Source organism: Pipistrellus kuhlii, unplaced genomic scaffold, assembly GCF_014108245.1.
Source record: "Pipistrellus kuhlii isolate mPipKuh1 unplaced genomic scaffold, mPipKuh1.p scaffold_m20_p_59, whole genome shotgun sequence".
NCBI classification, from domain to species: domain Eukaryota; kingdom Metazoa; phylum Chordata; class Mammalia; order Chiroptera; family Vespertilionidae; genus Pipistrellus; species Pipistrellus kuhlii.
The window spans coordinates 343,179-368,049 of NW_023425561.1; the positions used below are offsets into that span (position 1 = coordinate 343,179).

General features: G+C 67.3%; 1 protein-coding gene across 5 annotated transcripts in view; it reads left to right on the top strand.

Moving 5' to 3' along the window:
• DAGLA (diacylglycerol lipase alpha) overlaps nt 1-24,871 on the top strand; it is a 57,347-nt gene that overhangs the window by 11,187 nt on the left and 21,289 nt on the right. For 3 of the 5 annotated variants that reach the window (XM_045574097.1, XM_045574096.1, XM_045574095.1), the window contains exon 2: nt 17,870-17,988. The exons of 1 other annotated variant lie outside the window; for it this stretch is intronic. The gene's annotated coding sequence lies outside the window, so the exon portion shown is untranslated. Of the gene's footprint in view, nt 1-17,869; nt 17,989-22,962; nt 23,237-24,871 lie in introns of those variants that run through there. One more of the 5 variants, XM_036417335.2, reaches the window with a different exon arrangement.

A 24,871-nucleotide genomic window follows, 5' to 3' on the forward strand; every position in this document is an offset into this window, starting at 1 on the left:
GAACCTCTGGGATCTCCCGGCCCAAATCAGAACCTCTGGGACCCCCAGCCCCAATCAGAACCTCTGGGATCCCCCAGCCCCAATCAGAACCTCTGGGAGCCCCCAGCCCCAATCAGAACCTCTGGGACCCCCAGCCCCAATCAGAACCTCTGGGATCTCCTGGCCCCAATCAGAACCTCTGGGAGCCCCCGGCTCCAGTCAGAACCTCTGGGATCTCCCAGCCCCAATCAGAACCTCTGTGATCTTCCAGCCCGAATCAGAACCTCTGGGATCTCCCGGCCCAAATCAGAACCTCTGGGAGCCCCCGGCCCCAATCAGAACCTCTGGGAGCCCCCGGCCCCAGTCAGAACCTCTGGGAGCCCGTGACCCAAATCAGAACCTCTGGGAGCCCGTGACCCAAATCAGAACCTCTGGGACCCCCAGCCCCAATCAGAACCTCTGGGAGCCCCCGGCCCCAATCAGAACCTCTGGGAGCCCCCAGCCCCAATCAGAACCTCTGGGATCCCCCAGCCCCAATCAGAACCTCTGGGATCTCCCGGCCCCAATCAGAACCTCTGGGAGCCCCCGGCCCCAGTCAGAACCTCTGGGATCTTCCAGCCCCAATCAGAACCTCTGTGATCTTCCAGCCCGAATCAGAACCTCTGGGATCTCCCGGCCCAAATCAGAACCTCTGGGAGCCCCCGGCCCAAATCAGAACCTCTGGGAGCCCCCGGCCCCAGTCAGAACCTCTGGGAGCCCGTGACCCAAATCAGAACCTCTGGGAGCCCGTGACCCAAATCAGAACCTCTGGGACCCCCAGCCCCAATCAGAACCTCTGGGAGCCTCCGGCCCCAATCAGAACCTCTGGGAGCCCCCGGCCCCAATCAGAACCTCTGGGAGCCCCCGGCCCCAATCAGAACCTCTGGGAATGGAGCCCAGGAACCTGCCGCTGGACCGCTCTGCTCACCCGGGTAGAAGCCCTGCAGCCTGTCCAGAGCCCGGCATCCCTGAGTGGGCGGTGTCCCCAGCATCCGGGTCTCCTGGGATTGGCTGAGGTGGGACTCGCTCAGTCTACAGGTTCTGCCCTAGCCCGTTTGGCTCAGTGGATGGAGCATCGGCCTGCAAACTGAAAGGTCCCAGGTTCAATTCAGGTCAAGGGCACATGCCCGGCTTGTGGGCTCAATCCCCAGTGGGGAACTTGCAGGAGGCAGCTGATCAGTGATTCTCTCTCATCATGGATATTGCTATCTCTCTCTCTCCCTTCCTCTCTGGCATCAATAAAAAGAAAAAAGAAAAGAAAAAAGAATACAGGTTCCTGGGCCCGAACTTGGACTCAGCCAGCCAGAATTTCTGGGCGGGCCTAGGAATCTGCATTTATCCCTTCACGTGTGAGAGGCCCTGGGAGTCAGTCACTGCTGGAGAGCTGAGGGCAGGGCCCCCTCCACGCCCCCTCCCAACCTTTGCATAACGCTTTGCCCACTGGGGATTGAGCCCACAAGCCAGGCATGTGCCCTTGACCTGAATTGAACCTGGGACCTTTCAGTTTGCAGGCCGATGCTCCATCCCAGGCTCCAGCTCGGAGCTGCCGGGAGTCCCCCCAGCTGCTGGAACGTTCTCAGCGAGAAGAGGGCCATCAGCAGGGAACTGGGCGCGTGAGGTCACGCACGCCAGGCACACGGACAGCCCCAGGTCCTGAGGGAAGGTGGGGCTGGAAGAATGTTCCATGGAGAGGAATGTTGACCTTCTCGAGCTCGGTGAAATGGAGCAGGGGGGGTGGGGCGGGGCGGGGGGACGGACCCCGTGTTTGGACAGAGGAAGAGAAGGGCCGGGCAGATGGGATGGCTCATCGTTTCCGGAGGGATCCTGGGCGTTTTCTATTTTCTTTCCCTTTCCAGTGCTCTCTCCCGTTTTCCCCTCGGTGTCTACTTTCTAAGGAGAAGTAGGAGGAGAAGCAGGCATAGCTGAGCCTGTCAGTCTCAGGGGCCCGCGGCAGGCCCAGGCTCCCGGACAGGGCTCCTCTCTCGACCTGCCCCGGTCCCTCACTCTCTCTCTCCCGTCTCCTTCCTCTCTGCATTGAGTCTTCCTTGGTGATGGCAAAGGTAGACCTCTGCCTTTAACAACACAGGAAAGAGTCGGGGGGCGGAGGGGGCGAGCAGCCGAAGGATGGGGAGCCCCGGAGCTTGCTAGTCTCTGGGGCGGAGTTCAGTTCCATCAGGGCATCCCCTAGGCACCTGAGGGGAGTCCAGCCTCAGAGGATGTGCTCAGAGGTGGTGGTTGACTGAATGAGTCTTAGAAAGCAGCCTGGGGGAGGGCGGGGCCCATGGCTATGTGACCTTGGGCAAGTCCGTGTCCCTCTCTGGGCTCAGGATCTTCATCTCTAAAATTCAGGGAGTCAGGGAGGCTTGAGCTCTGGGTTCCCCTGGGTCCTTCCAGCTTCAATCTCTGGGGCGTCGCATACCTTCCCACGCAGCCCCTCTTGCCGGGTGGTCTAAGCCAGTGGTCGGCAAACTCATCAGTCAGCAGAGCCAAATAAATATCAATAGTACAATGATTGAAATGTCTTTGGAGAGCCACATTTTTTAAACCTAAACTTCTAACCTAAACTTCTTCTAATACCACGACCTTGCCCAGGTCGTGGTATTCTGTGGAAGAGCCACACTCAAGGGGCCAAAGAGCCGCGTGTGGCTCGAGAGCCGCAGTGTGCCGGCTTCGGCTCTAAGCTATAATATTTGTGCTGTCCAGGAAGAGCCCGCCTGTCTGTCCCAGCTGCCCCGCGAGAGTGTGTTCAGAGACAGCTGCTCAGGGCAGGGCCCTCTGAGCAAGGTGAAGTGGGGGGAGGAGCGGGGAGGAGCAAAGGAGGCGCCAGGTGCGGGGGGGGGGGGGGGGGATGAAACTAAGCCGCCAATAGTGGGGGGCCGGAGGGCACCGGTTCCTGCATCTGATCCTGGCCTCCCGTGGTTAGGTGTCTGTTTTTCATCTTCTGCCCAGAGCTGCCTCTGTCCCAGGCCCCCTGCCTGGCTTTGTGGCTGAGCCCCCATTTCCCTCAGCCTCAGCAGCCCTGAGCTGCAGCCCTTGGAGCTGCTGTTCTCCAAGGAGTGCTTCATTGGGGGTGGGGGTGGGGGGGTGGAATCCAAGCCGTTTCCATAAACTCCTGGGGTTTGTGTGGTCACATCTTCTCAGTCTTCTTTCTAAATAACGGATGGCTTCTGGGTCTCTTCCCCAAACACCTTCCTGGCCTGAACCATAGAGAGGGGAATCTCAAACCGGAACTCGGAGGGGCTCTGGCCACCTGCCCAGGTGACACCAAGCACGTGTCTGCCTGTGATGCCAGGGAAGCAGCCAGACAGCCCTCTGTGAGCTCCTGAGTGTGTGTTGTCCTGGCCCAGAGACTCCACAGAAGCCAGGATTGCCAGCAACTCAGAGGCAGGAGCTGGGAGGGAATGGATGTGCTCAGCACAGAGCCGGAGAGGGCGAGGAGAGGGTCCTAGTAGGTCCATGCACAGGTGCACCTGCCTCTGAGGTCCTGGCAGGCCCATGCACAGGTGCGCCTGCCTCCGGGTCCTGGCAGGTCCGTGCACAGGTGTGCCTGCCTCTGAGGTCCTGGCAGGTCCGTGCACAGGTGCGCCTGCCTCCGGGTCCTGGCAGGTCCGCGCACAGGTGCGCCTGCCTCCAGGTCCTGGCAGGTCCGTGCACAGGTGCGCCTGCCTCCGGGTCCTGGCAGGTCCGTGCACAGGTGCGCCTGCCTCCGGGTCCTGGCAGGTCCGTGCACAGGTGGGCCTGCCTCTGAGGTCCTGGCAGGTCCGTGCACAGGTGTGCCTGCCTCTGAGGTCCTGGCAGGTCCGTGCACAGGTGCGCCTGCCTCCGGGTCCTTTCTCCGGGTAGTCAACTCCTGCTCAGCCGTCAGTGCCCTAAAGGGCAGCAGCCTTCTCCGTCTGCCTGGGCTGAGCAGCTGTCGGGCGTGGGATCTCAGTGTCGTCATCATCGCTCTGCGCTCTGGCCCCAGGATGGGTCTCCCGGTCACTCTGTGCTGTGAGCCCTCCAGGATGGGCCGTGTCACTTCACAGACACCCCCAGGAGGTCCTCCTTCCCATCCTGTGAGCGCACCTGGACCTGCTCTCCCCTGGCCCTGGAGGCCTCCTGAGGCAGCGGGAGAGGCGCGCCAGACACCCAACCACCCCTCCCTCTCCTCCCCTACACCTAGATGGGCGTCCTACCTGGGCCGGATTCAGGCTGGAAAGGGACAGAGTCATGGGTGGTGGCACTCAGCAGGCCGTCCAGCCCCAGGAGATAGACCAGAGGTCCTCTGCTGCCAGGGGGATCCCACAGCCCCCTCCCTGCCCCCCCCCCGTACCCCCCCCCCCCAGACACTCGCAACAGCAAGGTGGCCGCTAACCGGCCGCTAACCGGTCTGGCGGGTTTGTGGGGACCTGGCTGGGTTTCTGGAGGGACAGGATGTCCTGTTGGGAGCAGCCTTTGTCTGTCCCTTCTGCCCCCCTTGCAGGCTTGCAGGCCAGCTCCCTCCTGGCCGGCCCTCCTCCCTCCTCACCGGGAGGACCTTGACCCAGCACTTCCTGGGGTGCAGGGCAGCATATAGTGGGAGTGCCTGCGCCAGAGACAGAGGGACAGAGGCCCTGGGAGCACAAGGGCCTGGGGTGACAGTCGCTGGACAAGAGCTGGCGGCCGTGGTGGACATGCTCCCGCCTCCCCCACGGACAGGGTCAGGCCAGAGGCCCAGAGAGGCCGCAGGAGCAGGCGCAGGCCCAGGCGCAGCCTCTCCGAGGGCTCCTCCCACTCCCACGGCCCGGCCCCCTCGCAGGGAGCAGGAAATGGGGGTGGGGGAGCGGGTGTTCCTCTCACCCTCCACAGGGAGGGGCCGGGCGCCCCACTCCGTAGGTGTCAGCGGAACTGTCACCCAGCGGCGGCGCCGGGATTCCCCGCTGACTCACCGGCCTGGCTGCGCTCAGCGAGGCAGGAGTGGCTGTGAAGGTGTCTGCGTGGCCGCAGGGCCGGGGAGGGAGGCCAGAGGCCGGAGCGGGCTGAGGGGCCAGGCTGGCTGGGAGCAGGGCCCACAGCGCTTGTAGCCTCCGCCGCCCTGCTGCCTTCCCCTCCCCTCCCCTCCCCCTCCTGAGACAGCACAGCACCCCACTTCTCAACACGGGGCCTGAGCACCAGGACTGCTCCCTGTCTCCCCGAGGAGCCCCCTCCCCCCACCCAGGGGGAAGTGCTTTCCTCCAGAGAACAGAGGCGCCATTGATCCCTGGCCCACAGTCAGGGCCGCGCTGTGGGGGGCTGCGAGGCAGGAAGTGGGGCCCAGGGCCCCTGGGGAAAGGGACAGCCGTGGGCTCTCCCCCTGGAGGAATTCACACTCGGGTGCAGCTGGGGTGCCAGGAGCCGGCAGCAGGGTGGGGGTGTGGTGGTGGTGGAGGGGAGCCGGGGGAGGACGAGCAGACAGCAATGTGGATGCAGGCGGCGGCAGAGCTGTGTGGGCACCCTGAGTTGGAGAGCGGTAGGGGTGTACGGTTCTGGGTGGTCGCCCGAGCCCCAGCCTTCCTGATGCCAGTGGGAGGGAGAGTCGCCCTGACCTCGTCAGGCAGGAATAGCAGGGCCGGCAGCCCCCCAGGGGACACTGGGACCCTGACATGGCTAGGTCTTAGCAGGCAGACTTCTCAGCCCCTCCCCACCCTCCCAGCTGGCAGGTGCCCCAGGGCAGCTCCCCGGTCTCTGAGCAGGAGGCTGTCTGACACCCCCCCCCCCCCCCCCGGCAAGTATGTCCGGCCCCGTTGGCCACACCGATCCCCCCAGAAGCAGGCGCAGGCGCAGGGCAGGGCAGGGCAGCAGGAATGCGTTCTGTGGGCCCGCCCGGCCTCTGAGTGACGGGACTGGGAGTGGCAGGCCCCGCTGGGGCCTGGGCCAGGCGTCTGCCTCCTTGGCTTGCACCTGCGGCCCTAAAATGAGCATGTGTGACTCCGAGGCCGAGAAGGCTCCTTCCCACCTGGGTGTTCTCCTGCGGTTTACAGCCCTCCGCTCGATGGGACAGAGGGCCCAGCACCTTCTCCTGATGGGCCCCGGGGGCCGGGCGCCTGTGCAGCGAGGGCCAGGGCCGCGGTCCCCTCCTACAGCTGCCTTCTCCTCCCTTCCCCCTTCTTCTCCTTCCCTCCCCCCTTCCCTTCCTCCCTCCTCCCTCCTCCTTCCTTCCCGGGCGATGATGGGGAGGTAATGGCTGGAAGTTCCTGGTTCAGGGCCTTCTGGCAGGTGGTGGGTTACCTTTGTCATCCTCCTGTGTGTTATCATCATCATTACTGTGGAGTCGGCTCCTCAGAGCCCGTGGGGGGCCTCCTGGAAGAGGCGACCCTGCCCCTAGGCTCACGGCCTCGGCTGGCATCCCGGCCCCACGCCTGCTTAAGAGGCGGAGCACAGGGGCCGGGTGGGCCGGAGGGGCCCGGCGCCTCCGGGCTTGGCGGAGCCGCCGGCTCCCATCTGCAGAGGGGCGGCCCGCCCTCTGGAGTTGGCTGGGAGACCTCAGCGCTGAGGAGCGTGTGTTCTGCAAACATCTTGTTCGCGGCAGATGGCAGCGCGATGCCCTTTCTCCCCGCAGTTCCGGTGCCACTTCCCCGGCCCGCCCTGCCGCTAACTGTGGGTCTGCCTTTGGCGACGGGAGGCAGCGGGCCAGCCCCGGCGCCGCCCGGGCCTGGGGGGGCCGGCGCTCGGGCTGCGGGCAGTTTGTGAAGGAGAGAAGGCCTCGAGCCCCACCTGCCTCGTCAGGGCAGCTCCGTCCTGCCCGGTTCCCACGGAGTCACATGCTCCCGACGGGCGCATGTGACTCCTGCTCTCAGAAGAACAAGGGAGCCGGTCCCACTGCCCGGTTGGCATTTCTTGAGCAGCTGCTAGGCACCGGGCACTGGGCAGGCTTCCAACAACACGGGGAGCTGCCAGCCAGCGGGGAACCAGGGCTCCTGGGCACGAATGGAGGGTTGCAGGCTTTTGGAGGCTGAGGAACTCCCCAGAGAGCTAGGTCTTAGCAGGCAGATTTCCTGCATTGGAAAGGCTTTCCGGGCAGAGGCCGCCCCTGCAAAGGCACTGAGGCATGCGGAGCGCTGGCCCGCAGAGCACTCGGCTATGGTGTGCAGCGGAGCAGCTAGAGGCCGAGCAGCCTCCTCAGCCGGTTCCACCCCGGGGTGGGGTCTTCGAGGAAGAGACAGCGCTCCCCTGGCTGCATGAGGGGCGGGGTCAGCCTGAAGCAGCAACCCTGTGTGGGACCTATGGGGCACAGACCTTTCTCAGCTGGAGAGAATTCTAGGTCCTGGCTCACGGCTGCCTTGGGTTTAAGGGCAGCTGGAGTAGCCGCTGCTGGTGGAGTAACTCTCGCTGGTGGAGCAGCCCCTCCTGGGGCAGCCACAGCTCAGAAGTCTCCCCTGGGGGCAAAGCAGCTGGGTGAGCATGCCCTGGGCGGGTGTGGTGCTGACACCCACAGTGCTGCCCCTGTGCTGGGACCTGCCCGGCTCCACCCCACATCTGTGCGGACTGGACAGAGCGCCCATGGATGGAGGCTGCCACCAGTGCCAAGCTCTGCACTGTTCCCACACGGGCCCCGTCCCACTTAACCTTTGCAAGGGCCGTCCACGTGGGCATTCCTGACCCCAGCGTCCCCAGACTTGTTCAGAGTCGCTGGGCAGAGCGTGGCCCAGCAGAGGTACCAGGCCCAGCAGGGGCACTTGCCCCGTCCCCAGAGAAGCTCAGTGCTGGGTGGGGAAGGCTCCCAAGCCTGGAAACCTGGCACCCTGAGGACTTAGGCCCCACCTATTCTCCCATCGCTACCTCCCCTCCGCTCACACTCAGGCTCCTCCCTGAGGGCGGGGGGGAGGGGGGGCCGTGGCAGCTGCCGGAAAGGCCACCCAGCAGCCGCGGGCTCCCCTGCGGTGTTTGCTTTCCTCAGCCCTGCGTTTGCAGTGCCACCCACACCGGCTCCTTGTTTGCCCAAGGACTTGCCCTCCAGGGAGATGGGTGGGGCTGGGCCAGAGTGGCAGGCAGGTGGTCCCCTGCTTTGGGGCTTCCCGCTGGTACTAGGGAGGACCGGGCTGCCTGTAAGTGCCACGCCCCGTGGTCCCCCATGCTGCCCAGCAGTGCCGGGCGTCGCCCACGCAGGGCATGTGACTGCAGCGCCAGGCCCGGCGTGCCAGGCGTGCCAGAGCAGCAGTGGCCGCGGCAGCTGGATGGCGGCCGGAGCATGGAGTCCCCAGAGCCGGTGCTGGGCACTGGCCCCGGGGTGTGGGGGTGAGGGCGGCATCAATGGGCTTTTGTGTGGCCGGCCCGAGCCCAGGCTCATCGGCCGCTCTCCTTCCGGGATCTGCCCATGGCGGCCCCTCCCCGCCAGGAGGGCTTGCCCGTCCACCAGTCCTGCTGGGCCCTCCCACCACCCCCTTTCAGATGAATCAGCCCGGGGCCTTCACCGTTTCCTCTCCGGCCCCTGGCCCCTCCGCCTGCCCTCCTGGGAGTGGCCTCCAGCATCCTCTCCCTGCTCCACGGAGCTCCCCGCTGCGGGGCCAGGCACTGGCCAGGGAAGGTGCTGCCAGCTCCCAGGGGCCCCGGGCCTGGCCCTCAGGGCGGACGGGAGCTGATTAGGTGAACGGAGGCTGGGGGGACCTGGCGTCCAGGGGAGAGGGAACCCAGCCCCCAGCCCCCATTTCCCCCCCACAGCTGGACTGGACGCTCAGGGAGAGGCCTGCGATCGCTGGGCAGGGATGGCACCTCCCCCCTGCAGCGCCCCCTGTGGTCAGTTAGCATCGCTGAGTGGCTCTGGACTGGGAGGGCGAGGTATCACAGCACTGCCACCTGCCCGTTCCCACCCCGCTTTGCACCCCGGTCTTCCGCAGCCTCCCCCCACCCCTCGGTGGTTGTCAGACAAGCCGTGGGACATGCAAGCTGCTGCCAAGAGGCAGTCCGTGCCCGCCAGGGCGAAGAGCTCTGTAAACAGAGGGCGGCCTGGAGCCTGTCATCGCTCAGGCCTGGGACCGCTGCAGGGACCGCCTGGTCGCTCCCATGCTGGCCCTCGGAGCCGGCGGTGGGCTGGGGAGGCAGCCTGGCCTGGCGAGGGGCCTCTGGCTCCCGGGGGGAGGGGGGGAACGGGGCCAGGGCCGCCACCACCTCCGAGCAGGAGCGGGATGGAGGTGGAAGGAGGGGGCGCTGACTCCTGAGGACGATCCCTGGTTCACATCCCTGTGGCCGCGGGCCCCCAAGCCTCTCCTGCTGCCGGTCCGGGGTAGATGCCGACCTGGGGCGGACCCGCGCCTGCGGGCCCGGGCAGCCGTGAGCCAGCCCCGAGCTCGGCCTCCGGTCCCGACAGCAAGGGGCACCCAGCGGTCACTCCGCACGGGGACACTCTGGGCTGGTGGCCTCGGCTTCCGCTGTGCGGGGGGAGATGCTCCTGTTTGCCGCGCATTAACCGGCGTCACCGAGGTTTGCTGATCCCCTTTCACAGGAATGGGGGCCCCCAAGAGACCGTGTCTTGTTCACACCGAGTGGTGGCCAAGCCCAGGGCAGACCTGGGCTCCCTGGCACCAAGCCCCACGCGTGCCCCGCCCGCCCCGCAGGACACCGAGGCGCTGGCGAAGGAGCGCGCTGATGCTCACTCGTCCCCGCGGCCCCCCGCCTGTGCTCTGGGAGCTTCTGCCCTTCCCAGACATGATCTCATGTGGCCTCCGGCCCTGAGAGGAGGCCTGTGCAGAGGTGATGGAGGGCTGCCAGGGAGCGGGCCGAGGTCTGGATTCCAGCCCTCCGGGTCCGGCCCTCCCCCCGCCCTCGCCCCGTAGGAAGATGCGGGGGTGGCATTGCCTCGCTGCCGCGGGCTCTCCCCGGCCCCTGGCTGCGCAGGTGGGAGCGGGAGGAGCAGGGAAGCCTGCGGATCTGGGCGAGGCCCTGGGGGCAGGAGGGGAAGCCCCGCGCCATCCTCCGGGGAAGTGACCTCACTGCTGAGGCTTTTCTAGCGCTTTCCTCCGAGGAGCCTCCGCGTGTCCTGTTTGTTCTCCTTCCGGCCTAGGAAGCGGGCAGAGAGCACGTCAGGGTCATGGGAGGAAGGGACTGGAGGATGGGCCCTGGACCAGGGAGCCCCCTTCTCCCCCCTTCCCCCAGCAGCCCAGGAGGCATCAGAGACTCCCAAGGTCACGGGCAAGTCTGTGATGGTTTGGGTTTTGAACTTGGTTCAAGTCGGTGCCCTGAAGACACTGGGCCATTTCCCGCCCATCTGTTCCCCCCACCCACCCGTCCCCCGCACCCGGCGGTGTCGTCCGTGTGTCTGGGCCTTCGTGGGGTGGTGTTCCCGCGGCCCAGGCTGGAGACCCTGCACGCTGGGCATCCCGGGGGCCTAGGGAGTGAACCCCGGGGGAACTGACATCACTGGCTACACCCGGATCTCAGGGTGCAGACACGGAGGCTCTGATGGGAAGTCACTGCCCCGGGCCCTTCCTTTCCTCTCACCCACAGCCAGCTGGACCTCGCTGAGGCCCCTCTCCCAGGCTGCGGGCTGCGGGCCCACAGGGCATCCTGGTGCAGGGAGAGGCTGGAGGCTGAGGCCCACAGGGCACCCTGGTGCAGGGAGAGGCTGGAGGCTGAGGCCCACAGGGCGCCCTGGTGCAGGGAGAGGCTGGAGGCTGAGGCCCACAGGGCGCCCTGGTGCAGGGAGAGGCTGAGGCTCTCTGTGCAGCAGCTCACTTTCATGAGGTGGACACAGGTCACCCTCCTGCAGATGCGGGGAGGCAGGGCGCGGGCTGGGGGAGGGGGAGGAGGAGTCCCTCAGGCAGCAGGTCCTCTCGGATAACAAGTCAGGGTCCAGGCTCCACTGCTCACTGTCACCCCCTTCCTGCCACAGTTTCCCCCAGTGAGGTGAAGACACCCTACTTCTCCCTTGCCTCACCCACAGCATGGTGGCCGGGCGCCAGCGAAGCTCCGTGGGTGGCAGTGCTGCAAGAGAGCAGTGCACCCTGGGTGCGGACGGGGCACCTTTAGGGCGCTGATGGGGTGTGGATAGGGCGCAAATGGGACCGGATGGGCCTGGGGCAGCAGATGCGGAGACAGCACCCAGGACAGGAGGCAGGCTTCGGCCCCCAGGCTGTGTTCAGACATGGCCCCTCAGACTTCAGGGACCCGTGGGCACCTGGATGCTGGTCCTGGGGACTCAGCAGGGAAGAAGGCAGGCGGGTCCCCTGCCCTGCAGCCAGCTGGGGGCCCAGGAAGCGCGTGGACATGCCGAGGAGGTCAGCGGGCGGGTGCTGAGAGGACAGTGGGAGGTGGTGGAGGCCGGCCCCTGGTCCAGCAGCAGGTCACAGGGCCGCCGTGAGGCGAGACACCGGTGCCGGGAGGGCGGCCTGAGGGCGGGGCTGGGACAGGACTGGCCTGGGTGAGGAGGTGCCGATGGAGGCGGTAAGCCAGGCGGCGGCGGTGGCAGGAGGCGGCTGGCCCGCAGAGGGGTGTGATGTAAGCAGTGAACTCGGTGGGGTGACTGGGAATGGGGGGAGGGTGCTGGCAGACAGGGACCCCTCTGTCCCAGCTCCATCCCCTCCCGGGGGGTTAGCAGCAGATCTGTGATCCCCACCGGCTCGGGTGCCCTCGGCAGCCATGTTCACGGTCAGAGCTGGCGGCAGTGAGGAAGGGCGGTGGGTGTTCGGGGCCAATGCCTCCAGCCCCGAGCTCGTGATGGGGACCCCTCGGTTGTGGGAGTAGAGCCCGAGGACCACCCCTGAACGTGTGGCTGCCAGAGGGACATCTGAGGGCGAGACCAGGCTGAACTGGACTCTGGGGGAGCGCGTTCTCATGGCGCCCCCCTCCCCCCCCCAGGATGGGGTGAACCAGGGCCTGCCTGCAGGGGGCGCTCCAGGAGCCTGGGGGCCCCTCGGCCTGTTCAGCTGCAGCGTCCTTGCCAGCACCCTCTCCCTCGCTGCCTGCCCACCGTCACCGTCGCCTGCCGGTCTCGGTCTGGCCCCACTTCTCTCCACCCCGGTGCCCGCCGTGGTCCTCAGGGTGAAGCTCAGACCCCGGGCTCTCACCCTCCCAGCCCGTCCGCCAGGCCCTCCACTGCCTGCCGGCTGGTCTGGTCCTCACTCCGTCCTTCAAGGCCCTCCCACGCCCCCCCACTGAGGCGGCTCTTTGCTCGCTTATCCTCCAGGTCTCCCGCCTGCTCCCCATCTTCAGGCAGCTCCCCTCCCCTCCCCTCTCCACTCAGGCCCTGATGGACCCCCTGCCGAGCACACCGCACAGAACCGTTCACTGTTGTCTGTGAGGATGAGCTCGAAGCCTCTTTCTCAGCCTCCGGGCGCCGGGAGGGCTGCTCATCGCTCCCATTACCGCGGGGACCCCGGCGCGGCGCTGGGCGGTGTGCCGATGGCCGGAGGGCGGCTGCATGCGTGGATCAGTGTCCACAGGCCTCACCTGTGCTCACACCACCGCCGCCCGCCCTGCAGCTGCTCCAGCCCTTTCTCCTCTCGGACCCTGGCCCTGCCCCGAGGCGGAAGCCCGCACCAAAGCCCTGGCTGCAGGTGAGGGCGGCATCCTGACCCTGCTGGGGTCACCTCCCAGGCCAGGCCAGCCAGAGCCTGGGGCCTGGGCCCGCTGGGTCTCGGAGGTGGGAGGCTCCCTCGGCAGCCGGCCTCCGGAAGGAACAGCGGCCCAGCACCTCGCCGGCCTCCGTCAAAGTAGAGTACGTCCCAGGGAGGCTGCTCGGGGAGGACAAGTTTGGAAACCAGGTCGCCTCTAGCAGGGACCTCGGGGCTGAGCAGGCGGGGAGGGAGGAGGAATGGTGGCCTGGAGCTCCCCTCCCTGCGGTCCGGCTGGAGGAGGCTGCCTGGGCGGCCAGGGCCAAGCCCACAGCCCGGGGCGACGGTCCCCTGCAGGCCGGCCCGGCTGCGGCTGCAGCTGCCGGGGACCCTGTGGCTGCCCCGCATGCGCCCGTCGGAGGAGACGGGGGTCGGACCCGCAGTGTCTGCCGTGGTGCTGGGCCTTCCGGGCACGGCCGCCCGGTGGGGCGGGCTGGCAGGCGCAGGGGCGTTCTGGCCGGGCAGGCTGGGTCTGACACCGGCAGGGAGGGGCACCCAGGGGGCCGGGAGCCCACAATTCTAGGTCACCTCCTGCCGCTTGCAGACGCAGGCGTGGTATTTATAGCAGCCAGCGGCCAGCGCGGGCGGAGCAGCCGGCAGGAGCCGCGGCGTAGGCAGCCCCGCGGGTCCCCGGCTCCCGCCGACGCCCTCGCCCCGCTCCCACCGAGACAGCAGGTGCCATCACGCGGCCTCACCACCGGCGGAGACCAGGTGCCACCGTGTGCCTGGCAGGCGCCTCCGCCTTCCCAGTCTGGCCAGGACCTTGTCTGTCTCCTCGGCCCCCGTGGGCATCCCATTAGCACCCGGCGCCCGGGCCCTGCCCTCTCTCCGTGGCGCCGTCTGCTCCTGCTGAGAGGTTCGTGCCCTGGAGCCGCAGGGGTGAGCGGGAGGCCTGCAGGCACTTAATGGGGCCGCGGGGCACACTGAATGGGGCCGCGGGCACCTGCCCCAGGCTGGCTGGGAGGAGCTCCTGCCAGCAGCCTGTTAGCTCCCTGGAGTGCCACTCGGGGCTGGAGGGCAGCAGCCTGGCTCCCGGTCCTCGGGCCTGTGCGGGGCCGGCGGCCTCGGCTCTCCCTCTGCCCCACCAGGGAGCAGACTGGGGAGACGGGGCGGCATGACGGCGCTGAGCCCCGAGTCATGGGGGTGAGCCTCTGGGAAGGAAGGGGACGCCAGGCAAACGCGAGCGCGAGGTCAGCCTTGACCGACCAGAGCCGAGCGGCCAGCGCTCCTGTGGAGGCACAAACAGGCAGAGGATGCTCGTCAGGGGCCTGATGTGCTCCCCACCGTCCCCTCTTTCTAAGTCTCTGTTCCCAGGTGCTCCAGCCCGCCCCCCATGCCCCCCCGCCTCGCCCTTCTGAGCGGGGAGGGAGCAGGGAGGCCAAGGGTTTCTCTGTGGAGCCTCCGGGTAGCAGAGTCTCGGGGGCAGGTGCACAGAGGGCCAGGGAGTGGGCCTGCCGGGGCTGGGGCCCCCGCTTCCCAGGGGAGGAGCCCCTGAAGTGGGCGGGGCACCTGGACCCGGAAGCCGGGTGGTGCCGGCCTGGGGAGCAGGTGGGAGGCAGATGGGACCGGGAAGGGGCTCGCCCGCTGCAGGGACCAGCGGGGCAGGGCGAGTGGCGCGCTTTGCAGCTAGAGGTCCGAGCGTTAAACCTTGTTTAAAGAGCATCTGGGAGCCATGACGAGCTCTCAGGGGGGTATTTATTTCATCACAAGGGTCACCCGCTGTCCGGTAAGCAGTGCTCCAGCCCCCGCTGCCCGGCCCCTGCGCTCGGCACTTGGCCACTTGGAGCCACGGTGTCCTCGGGGCAGCCCCGCCGGGAGGCGCTGCCGTCACCATCCCGTGTAGCACATTTGTCAAACACAAGGCCCGCGGGCCAAATCCGTCCCGCCAGGCCTTGCAATGTGGCCCGCACCACGCTGTCATCACTGCACTCCGCTGCGTTTCCATCACAATGACAGTTTATGACTGTTCAGTAAACCATTCGGCCCGCGATTTAGGCTGGATTTTAGATTTTGGCCCCTTCTCTGATTGAGTTCGACACCCCTACCGTGTAGAGACGGGGACGCGGTAGCCGGTTTCGCCTCGGAAGCGGCCTCTCCACTGTCCTTGGAAGGTCTTCCCGTGTGCACAGAGGCACAAGGACAAAAGCTGGGCCTGCACTGTCCCCCCTCCTCACCTCCCCACCCCTCCCCCGTGGCAGAGGGCCTCCAGCCCCACCCTTCTCGGAGCCTGAGGGGGCTGTGCGTGGGCCCGCCGGGCCCGTTCGGGGGTGGGGAGGGCACGGGGTGGTCCTAGTGACAGTCAGCCACTGGCCGCCGGTCCCCACGCTCCCGACTCGGTGTCTCCCGTGACCCTTGGCCGTGTGACGCAGGCCAGGAGACACTCCTCAGCCACCCTGAACTCAAGCAGCAAGTGCAACGCTAAACGTCCGGCCGGCGTGGGCCTGAGCCGTCAGCCTGTCCAGCGCCTCTCCACCGGTTAAGCATGGAGGTTAAACTCTGTCACAGGGACCGCCCGTGAGTGCAACCGGTGACGGCGGCGGCTCTGACCCACACCTGCCCGCCTCAGCTACGGCCTTCGCCCCGCCCCTGGGGCGCCCCAGGGTTCCCAGGAACCCATTTTGAGGAGCACCGACATCCTCAGAACACTGACTCGGGCGCAGGCGAGGGTGGCCACCGAGGGCGGGGCCGGGCCCGCGTGCCCACCTCCACCCATGTCCGTGGGGACACAGGATGCTCGCCCTTCCTGTCACATCCGGGAGCCGCCGGCCTCCTCCCCTGGGAAGGAGCTCGCGTTACGAAGTCACTCGATCCCGCCCGGCGTCTGCGATGCCCGGGGAATGGTCAGCGTGAAACCCGATCGCCCGGGCGGCGGGCCTGTGCCCTAGATGGCCGTGCTGCCCAGCCAGCCAGCCGCCCCTCCGCGGGCCCGGGGCACCTGCGGCCTTCCCAGCCCAGGAGGCGCTTTCCCCAGCACGGCCGGACCCTGACAGCACGGGTACGGGGGCGTGGGGGCGGGGCTTCCCGGGGGAGGCGGCAGACTCGCTGTGCCCACGCAGCATCCTCATCCTCACCCTCGTCAGGGGCCCTGATGAAGCCGGAGGTGCCAGTTCCTCCGGAGGTGTTGCCGGCACCGGCACAGGGAGTCTCCTCTGGGGAAGTGCGCGAACTGCAGCCCCCTTGCCTGCCGGGGGCCGGGGGGGGGGGGGGGGTTCCCGCAGGTGCTGGCAGGACAGCAGAGGCCCTGGGGAAGCTGGCAGTGGGGGAAGGATGCCAGACTAGACACGCACGCTGTGGGCCTCTGCCCCTCGGAGCATGCAGAGGTTGGCTGGGAAGGGGCCCGCGTTGACACCCCGAAACTCAGAGACACAGACAGATGGGGGCACGCTGGCAGGCGCAGGCACCGGGGCTGACCTGTGGGAAGGAGAGTCCCGTCTCCACTGGCTCAAGTGGACTAAAGACGCAGGCGGGTGGGCCAGGTGGGCTCCTATGGGGATGATGCGCCCTGCCCGAGAAGGTAGGTCAGGGCGCTGTGCAGGTCGGCCAGCGTGAGGCCAGGGTGAGGCCCTGGTGAGGCCAGGGTGAGGCAGGCGTGGGTCAGCCTGGTCCCCGAGGCAGACACAGGGCCTTTCTCTCGGGGAGCGCTGACTCAGATCATAGAGGTTAGTGGCGCTGCCCCACCTCCGGGAGGCAGGGGCTCTGTGCGGCGAGGAAGAGGTCTGCAACCCCTCCCCCCCACCCCACCCCGCAGGAGAGATGATGAATAATAACAGTGATGCCACCGGTGCTTTCCTATGAGCTGAGTGTGTGCTGGGCATTGTTTCCTTTACTTCTCACGACTCCCTATGAAGTGGGGACCTGCATTGACCCATTTTCCAGATGAGGAAACTGAGGCTCCGAGAAGTGCAGGTCACAGACAACTAGAAGTAAGGGACCAAGACTCGAACCCAGGGCAATCCAGAGAGCGGTCAGTGGATGAGGGGCACCGAGGAGTCCCGAGCTCACTGGCTGAGTGGCCTTGGGTGGGTCACCTAGCTTCTCTGGGCCTCGGTTTTCTCAACAGTGAAGTGGGAATAAGAATAGCACGTGCCCCGTGGGGCTGTAGAAAGATGGAAGAAGGCGATTTTCGTGAGCCGCATGCTGCAGTCCCTGGTGTGCCGTGATGCTGTGTAAGCATGTTTACAGAACAAGCAGGTGACAGGTGAACTGCTGAGCTGTTCTGTGCTGAGCCCGGGCGGCCGCGGGCACGGACCCAGGAGCTGGGCTGCTCCCTGTCATCTCCTCGGGACGCGGGGCCCGGCCTACGGGCTGTTCTTTGTGAGAAGGGCTCTGGCCAGCAAGCACGTGGCAAGACCTGGCTTCGGAGCCCGACGTGGTCCTCACTCGCTAGGTTATCTGACCTCTCGGAGCCTCAGTTTTCCCATCTGTGATATGGGAACAGCCATACCCTCCACAGGGTGGTCATGAGGGATGCAGGAGGGGCCCCCCAGGCATCCAGGCCATGCTGGTGGGGATTGTGGGGAAGCTGCTTGTGGGTCCGAGACCCTGGGGGCAGCGGGCAGCATGAGGGCGTCACATGCCCGCCTGCCCGGGCCACCCCAGGCGCACGGCTGCCGTCCCTGGCCTGGGCGTGCGAGGACCCGTCTGCCGCTGAAGCCCGGCCCCGGCCCCGGCCGGCTCGCTCTGCCTTCTGCTCGGGCACAGCTGACGCGAGAAAAGCGACAGCTTTCGGCCCCTCGCTCGGGCGGCACACGCCCGGGCACAGGCTGCTGGCACATGTGGCCCCGGCCCACGCCTGCGTTCTCTCCGCCGCCTCCCTCGCAGCCTTCTCCCTTCTCCGAGGGGAGCGCCACCCGGAGGCGAAGGGCGATCGGGGAGGAGGGGCAGGCGGTCCCCACACGGGGGCCTGCAGCCAGCCTCCCGGCCGAGTCTCTTCCAGTGAAGTCTCGGCGAGGCCAGGGTAGCACCACTGGGAGAGTTTCCTTCTGAGCTCTCTCCCGGCTCCGCTGCCCACACCGTGGAAGTCCCCTGGGCTCCGTTTCCCTCCTGCAGAGTGGCACCCGCTCTCCCCCATACTCTCCCTCGGGCCCGCCTCCTCGCTCTGCAGGGGCTGCTTGCAGCCCGGGCCGGCTCAGAAGCAGGCTCTTAGCTGCCGCTGCTCCCCGGAGGCCACAGGCTCCGACCAGGCCGTGTGACCGGGCACTCCCTGCACCCCGTCTGTGAAATGGGGTGCGGGCAGTGCCAGCCGCGGCGCGGTGACGGGGAGCTGCCTGCTGGAGGCGGGAGCCCCCTGACGCGCTGCCTCCTTGCAGACTGACCGCCGGCGAGGGAGCACGTGGATGCCGCCGGCTTCCTTCCGAGGGAGCCATGCGTCTTCGAGAGCGTGAGAGAGCGGCTCCCGGCGCGGCTCCCTGGGGGGACCCTGTTCATGGTGGGTCTCTCGGGGAGTCGAGTGGGTGTGAGGGGGGCAGGGAAGGGGGGAGGGAGGCGGGGGGCCGGCTCGGGGCCTCGGGGACTCTCGGTGGGGAAAGCCGGGCCTCTGGGGCCCTCTGGGCCTTGGTTTCCTCACACATACAGGGGGGTGGCTGGCATTCCTGCGTTTGGGGTGACATTGCTGTGCCTCCTGCTCAGCCCCTGCTCCTCGGCCTCGGTCCCCTCGTTCTCCGATAGTAGCCACGTGGACCCACCGGGCAGTGCTGCCTCACTGTGTGCTCTCTAACCCCCACACCCGCCGAGGCAGAGGCTGTCTTAGTCCCATTTTGGAAACAAGGCCAGAGGCACAGAGGTTAAGGAATAAAAACACAGTCCGTTTTTATGTATGCATTTATTTATTTATTTATTTATTATCCTAATATATAAAAACCCTGGGTCACACCGACTAGTAACAACCGGAGGCTGACCAACCAGATGTCAGTGCTGGCCCCACCCCCAAGCAAGCAGTAAAAGGGGCAATCAGGCAGGCAGGCAGAGTGGTTAGGGGTGATCAGGTAGGTAGATCAGCAGTTTGGGATGATCAAGTGGGCAGGAAAGTGTTAGGGGAGATTAGTTAGGCAGACGGCCCCTTGCCGGGCTGGCCCTGCCCCCAAGCAAGTGATTAGGGGCGATCAGGCAGGCAGAGTAGTTAGGGGCGATCAGGCAGGCAGACAGAGTGGTTAGAGGCAATCAGGCAGGCAGGCAGAGTGGTTAGAGGCAATCAGGCAGGCAGGCAGGCAGGCAGAGCGGTTAGGGGCAATCAGGCAGGCAGGCAGAGTGGTTAGGGGCGATCAGGCAGGCAGGCAGAGTGGTTAGGGGTGATCAGGCAGAGAGGTTAGGGGCGATCAGGCAGGCAGGCAGAGTGGTTAGGGGTGATCAGGCAGAGAGGTTAGGGGCAATCAGGCAGGCAGGCAGAGTGGTTAGGGGCAATCAGGCAGGCAGGCAGAGTGGTTAGGGGCAATCAGGCAGGCAGGCAGGCAGAGTGGTTAGGGGCAATCAGGCAGGCAGGTAGAGTAGTTAGAAGTGTTCAGGTAGGCAGGCATAGTGGTTAGGGGTGATCAGGCAGGCAGACAGAGTAGTTAGGGGCGATCAGGCAGGCAGGCAGAGTGGTTAGGGGTGATCAGGCAGGCAGGCAGAGTGGTTAGGGGCGATCAGGCAGGCAGGCATAGTGGTTAGGGGCGATCAGGTAGGCAGACCTCACAGGGCTGGCCCCGCCCTCAAAGAGAGAGGCCCAGGCCAGCCAAGCCATTGCACCCCAGCCTGTCATCCGCAGAGGGAGGTCACCTGTGGCAGGGGAGGGGGGCAGCACTGCACAGATGGCAGGCAGTGGCAGCAGCGGGGGTGGGGCCAGCTGCCTGCAGCCCTGGGAAGGAAAACCCCAATAGGCCCTGATCTCAGGCCAGGCTTAGGGACCATACCTGAGGGGTCCCAGATTGTGAGAGGGTGCAAGCGGGCTGAGGGACACCCCCACCCCCACCCCCCGCCCCACCGAGTGGACGAATTTTCATGCACCAGGCCTCTAATTTTAATATACTTTTATTGATTTTAGAGAGAAAAGGAGAGGGAGGGAGGGATAGAAACATCAATAATGAGAGAAAAATCATTGACCGGCTGCCTCCTGCATGCCCTCTATTAGGGATGGAGCCCGCAACCCCGCCATGTGCCCTGACCAGGAATCAAATCCAGGACACTTCAGTTGACAGGCCAATGCTCTATCCACTGTGCCACACCGGCCAGGGCCACAGTCTGTATTTAGAGCCTGTGGCTGAAGCACGCCGCTGCTGTGAGGAAGGCAGGGCTGGGACCCAGGAGGCTCCCGCTGATGTCAGACCCGTCCCTGTGGCCTGCACCTGGCAGTCATCCCTTCAGACGCCCCCTCCAGCCCTGCTCCGGTCCCCGGGGGCAATGTCCTGGCCCGGAAGCTGGAGGGGGCTTGTTGGGGTCTCTCCAGCAGCACAGCAGCCTGTCCCGTGGGCACCGGGCACTGCAGGCGAGCCAGGTTCCTGCCGTCTCCCCGTGGCCAGAACCCTGTGCGGGGCCATCTGGAGGGCGGACACAGCCACGCCCTCTGCCCTCCCCTCGACCTCTTGGTCCCTGGTGGCTGGGACCCACTGCCAAGGGGCTTTTCTCCTGAAACCTGTTCCCAGGGCCAAGCCCGAGGGGACCGTGGGATGAGGAGGCGAGGCCCAGTCTGGGGTGCTTTAGCCAGCAGCCCCCAAGCCCCTGGTGAGGGGGTGTCACCAGGCAGGACTTCCATCTGCTCAGTCCGGGCCTCCCTCGGCAGAGCCAGTCATGAGTGGGCAGCACCCTGGGCCCCGGCATCCGGTCACAGGTCCCCCCGCCAGGGCGTCTCCGACTTCCGTTGTAACAGTCACCACAGACAGAGGCTTGGGGTCTGCCAGGGCCAGTGTTCGTCCCCCAGTTCTCCCTGCAGCCTTCCAAGGGGGCGTCCCCCCACTTTGCAGAGGTGGACACCGGAGCTTGGGCAGCCAGAGGCGGCAGCTGGTCGCCCTGAGCAGCTGGGGAGGCACTGAGTGGCCTGTTCCCCAGGAGCCAAGGGTGTGAGCGAAGGGGGACCCTTATGCCAGGAAGGGAGTGCCTCAGGGAGCCTGGGGGATCCGTCAGGGCGAGGAGGGGGTGCGGGGCAGCCGAGGGGCTGGCTGGGGGGTCGGCTGTGCTCACATTCCAGGGGCCAGAGAGCCGGTGAGGATGAAGGAGGTACAAGGCCCTGGCCCCAGGGACTCCCGGCCGAGCTGGGGCAGGGATGGCCAGCGAGAATGGGCGAGTTTCCTGTAAGACAGAGTCCAGGGCGACACTGGAGTGAGGTCCTGGAACCCCAGAGGGGCAGCCGTTCAGCCTGGGGGCTGTCAGGGAGGGCTTCAAAGAGGAGGTGACCCCTGGCTCGTCTAGAAAGAGGTGACTGTAGGAGAAGCAAGCTGGGGGCAGCCCGGAAAGAGGGGTGGGGCCGTGTGAGAGGGGCTGGAGCACCGCGCAGCCAGGAACCTGCTGGCTGAGGGCAGGACCTGTGCTGGGGCCTGGCCCCACTGGTTGGGGAGTATTTTCCAGCTCCAGGACTCAGAGAGGGCAAGGCGCCTGCCCGGCATTGCACAGCCTGCCGCCGGGTGACGGAAGCCCGTAGCCAGGGCCTGGGGGCCTGGATTCGCCCCGCAGGCCACCGGACCACGCGGTTTGTAAAGGGGGAAGCTGGAGTGCGTTTTAGGAAGATGTTGCATCTGTGGGAAGAGGAACTCCCGGAGTGGTTCCCACTTGCCCCGGGGGCCCGAGGCCCCATCAGGGAGGCTGGCCTCGGGGGAGGGGGCCGCTCCAGGCACCCCATCCTTGGGAGGGGGCTCCTGGCACCTCACTCCTACCTGCCTGGGCTGGGGGCTCAGCCAGGGGCACGGAGGGGGCGCCGTGCCTGCCCTGGGAGTGCCACTGGCCTGAGGCGAGGAGGGGGAGGCGGAGTGCCTGCCGCTGCGGTTGTCGGAGGGCACGACCCTGTGCCCTGGGCGAGGAGAGCCGGCTGATGCGTGGCAGCCCCAGACGAGGAAGCAGCCTGGCCCCTCGCCCTCCCCCCGAGACATTTCCTCCAGATGAAATCACATCCCAGCAGGAACAGGCCCGCTTTGTGAGCAGCGGGGTCTCCAGAGAAAGGACGCCTTTGAGGCCCTTAAAAACAGCAGCCCTGAGCCGCCGGGATGTCCAGGCCCGGCCTGTCCCCGCCTCCCGGCCCCAGTGCAGGCCCGGCACCCGCACCCGGGCCACGGCCCCTGGGTGACCAGCTGGGGCGTCGCTGGCCCAGGCAGGGGCGGGGCAGCTGCCCAGCAGGGTTTCGCCCTCTCCCTCGGCCTCCCCTCCCCCTTCCCCCACTGAGACCCTGGGGCGGGCGCTGGCATTTGCCGGCGTGGCCATGGCCTCTTGGACTGTCTCCCGGGGGGCCCTCACCGGTCCTTTCTGCTGGCCCCTTTCTGCTTAGCAGGTGGGATAAGCGACAGGTGAGGAAACCGAGTCACAACTAGTAAGTGACGCATTGGTGGGTGGTGGTGCCCGGGTTCAAGGCCCAGAGGCCTGTGCATGGGACCCTGCAGCCGGGGCTGTCCCCAGGGGCAGGTCAGCGGGGCAGGGTGCGACCCCGGGTCTGTAACAGGGCGCCCACGGGGGCCACGTGGTTGGTGGGCCCTGGCCCTGGCCCTGGGCCCTCAGGCCGGGGACGGGCTCCCAGGCCTCCAGCCACCAGTGCAGAGACCGGAGCCGGGCTGGCCCTGCTTCTCCCACCTGAGCGTGGGGAGGCGTGGCCGTGGGCACGCGTGGGGCTGCGTGTGAGCTGGAGGGGGGTGTGAGGATGGTGTGTGTGAGTTTAGGGGATGTCCATCATTTTGACTCCATAAGGTGGGGGGAGAGGGGAGAGGCAGTAGGGAAGGGTCTCCGGGCACACTGAGGACAGGGAGTCCTGGGCTGCCAGCAGGGGTGGGCTCTCACCTCCAGCTGCTGATGCTGCCCGGGGTTCCTCCCTCCCCCTGAGGGCTGGTGCTCCCCTCCCTCCACCAGGGCCGTCCTCATTGGAGCAGGAGGCGGAGCTAGAGCGCCTGTCAGGAGGCACGGCTCCTGCCTCCTGCCGGCCCCAGTCCTCCCGGTCCTTCCTTTGGAGTGAGGGGCCCTGAGCCCCTCCCCACACCCCCCCGGAGACCCAGCGGGGCTGTGGAGGACTGGTGGCGGACCCCGTGTCCCAGCCCCTTCGCTCCGGTCCTTTCTAACCAAAGCCGGTGCTGCCGGCCGGCCACGTGTCGCAGCCACACCACGGAGCCCGGGCTCCCGGCCCCCCAGCCTCCCCACCTCGTGGCTCTGTGCTCCCCATCCTTCTCCCTGCTTCCCAGAATCCGCGCTCCGGCTCCTCCTCGTAGTGAGTGGGATGATGTCACTTCCTGAGGGTGGGGGAGGAGTAGGCACGACCCCAGCCGCGAGCTTGCCAGCCACCAGCCGGCCGCCCGCTCGCCTGCAGCCCCGGCAGCAGCCGCTGGAAGAAGCGTCTGCACCGGGAGGGACGTGGGGACCTGCTGGGCTGGACGCGGCGGCCCCCTCCCCCGGGCCCGCCCCAGGGCCGTGGCCGTCAGCCGGGGGAGACTTGCCCGCTTCCTTGCTGAGCGATGCTGGTCTCCGAGGAGACTCGTTTTCCCAGGAGCCGCCAGAGGGAGAGGATCAGGTGCCATGTAAGCCTCTGTGGCCGCGGCAGCGGTCCGCCCTCTGCAGCGGGGGTCGCCCCGCACAGTCCCCCCTCGGAGCCCCCGGACCAGCCCCCGGGAGGCTTCCCGCTGCTCCCCCACCCCGGTCCCCCGGCCCTGGGGAAGGGCCCGGGTTCCTGGGCGCTCCTCCTGAGCTGATGTGAACTCCAACTTCAGAGTTAGGGCCGGGCAGCAGAGGCGGCGTGGCTCAGGGTGGGCGTGGGAGGGTGGGCACCCTGCAGGGCTCAGCGGAGCCCTGGGTGCCTCGGCGTGCTCTTGACCCCTTCCCTCCCAAGAGGGAAGCGGAGGTTGGCAGTCCTGTCTGGTGGGTGCAAAGCCATGGCGCTGCTCCCAGGGCTCCGGCCAAGCAGGGACCTGAAGACCTGATTCCGCATCTGCTCACTAGGCACTACCCCGTGCAGGCACTCCCGCCTCCGTGCTTGGCCCTGCCCCACGGCCCTCAGCCTTCGGGCTGCCCTGCCCGTCTCATGCTTGACCTGGGAGGCCCCCACCCCATCCGGGAACTGCGAGCATGGGGCCGGGTCAGGGCTGGCGAGCTCCCTGGCCTCATGCGGGGGGGGCAGGGGTAGCCCAGGCCTTGCATGGGGCTGAGCAGTCACTGTTGGGGTCACCTCAGGGCACAGCGGGACCCAAGGGGCAAGTGCCAGTCTCAGGGCTGGAGGGCCCTCAGGAGCAGAGTCTGACTGTGAGGTCCTTCCTGCTGGCTCTGGGGTGGATGAGGCCGAGGGGGGTCCTGCCCGGAGGGGGTGCTCAGCATCTCCGGGGGCTGGAAGCCTCTGGGCTGGGGCAGGGGAAGCGGAAGAGAGGCCTGTGTCGCTGAGCACACCTGGCCAGAGTGTGGTGGCCCCGGGGGCCTGGGGGCCCTGGGAGCTGGGGGGCCAGGGTGTGGGGGGGCCCTGGGTGCTGGGGGGCCCTGGGAGCTGGGGACCCTGGGTGTGGGGGGGGCCCTGGGTGCTGGGGGGCCCTGGGTGCTGGGGCCCTGGGTGTGGGGGGGCCCTGGGTGCTGGGGGCCTTGGGTGCTGGGGCCCTGGGTGTGGGGGGGGCCTGGGTGCTGGGGGACCGTGGGTGCTGGGGGCCTTGGGTGCTGGGGCCCTGGGTGTGGGGGGGGGCCTGGGTGCTGGGGGACCGTGGGTGCTGGGGGCCCTGGGTGCTGAGGGGCCCTGGGTGCTGGGGGGCCCTGGGAGCTGGGGACCCTGGGAGCTGGGGGCCCTGGGTGCCGAGGGGCCCTGGGTGCTGGGGCCCTGGGAGCTGGGGACCCTGGGAGCTGGGGGCCCTGGGTGCTGGGGGCCTTGGTGCTGGGGCCCTGGGTGTGGGGGGGCCCTGGGTGCTGGGGGGCCCTAGGTGCTGGGGGCCTTGGGTGCTGGGGGCGCTGGGTGTGGGGGGGCCCTGGGTGCTGGGGACCCTGGGAGCTGGGGGCCCTGGGTGCTGGGGGCCTTGGGTGCTGGGGCCCTGGGTGTGGGGGGGCCCTGGGTGCTGGGGGACCGTGGGTGCTGGGGGCCCTGGGTGTGGGGGGGTCCTGGGTGCTGGGGGATCCTGGGTGCTGGGGCCCTGGATGTGGGGGATCCTGGGTGCTGGGGGATCCTGGGTGCTTGAGGACCGTGG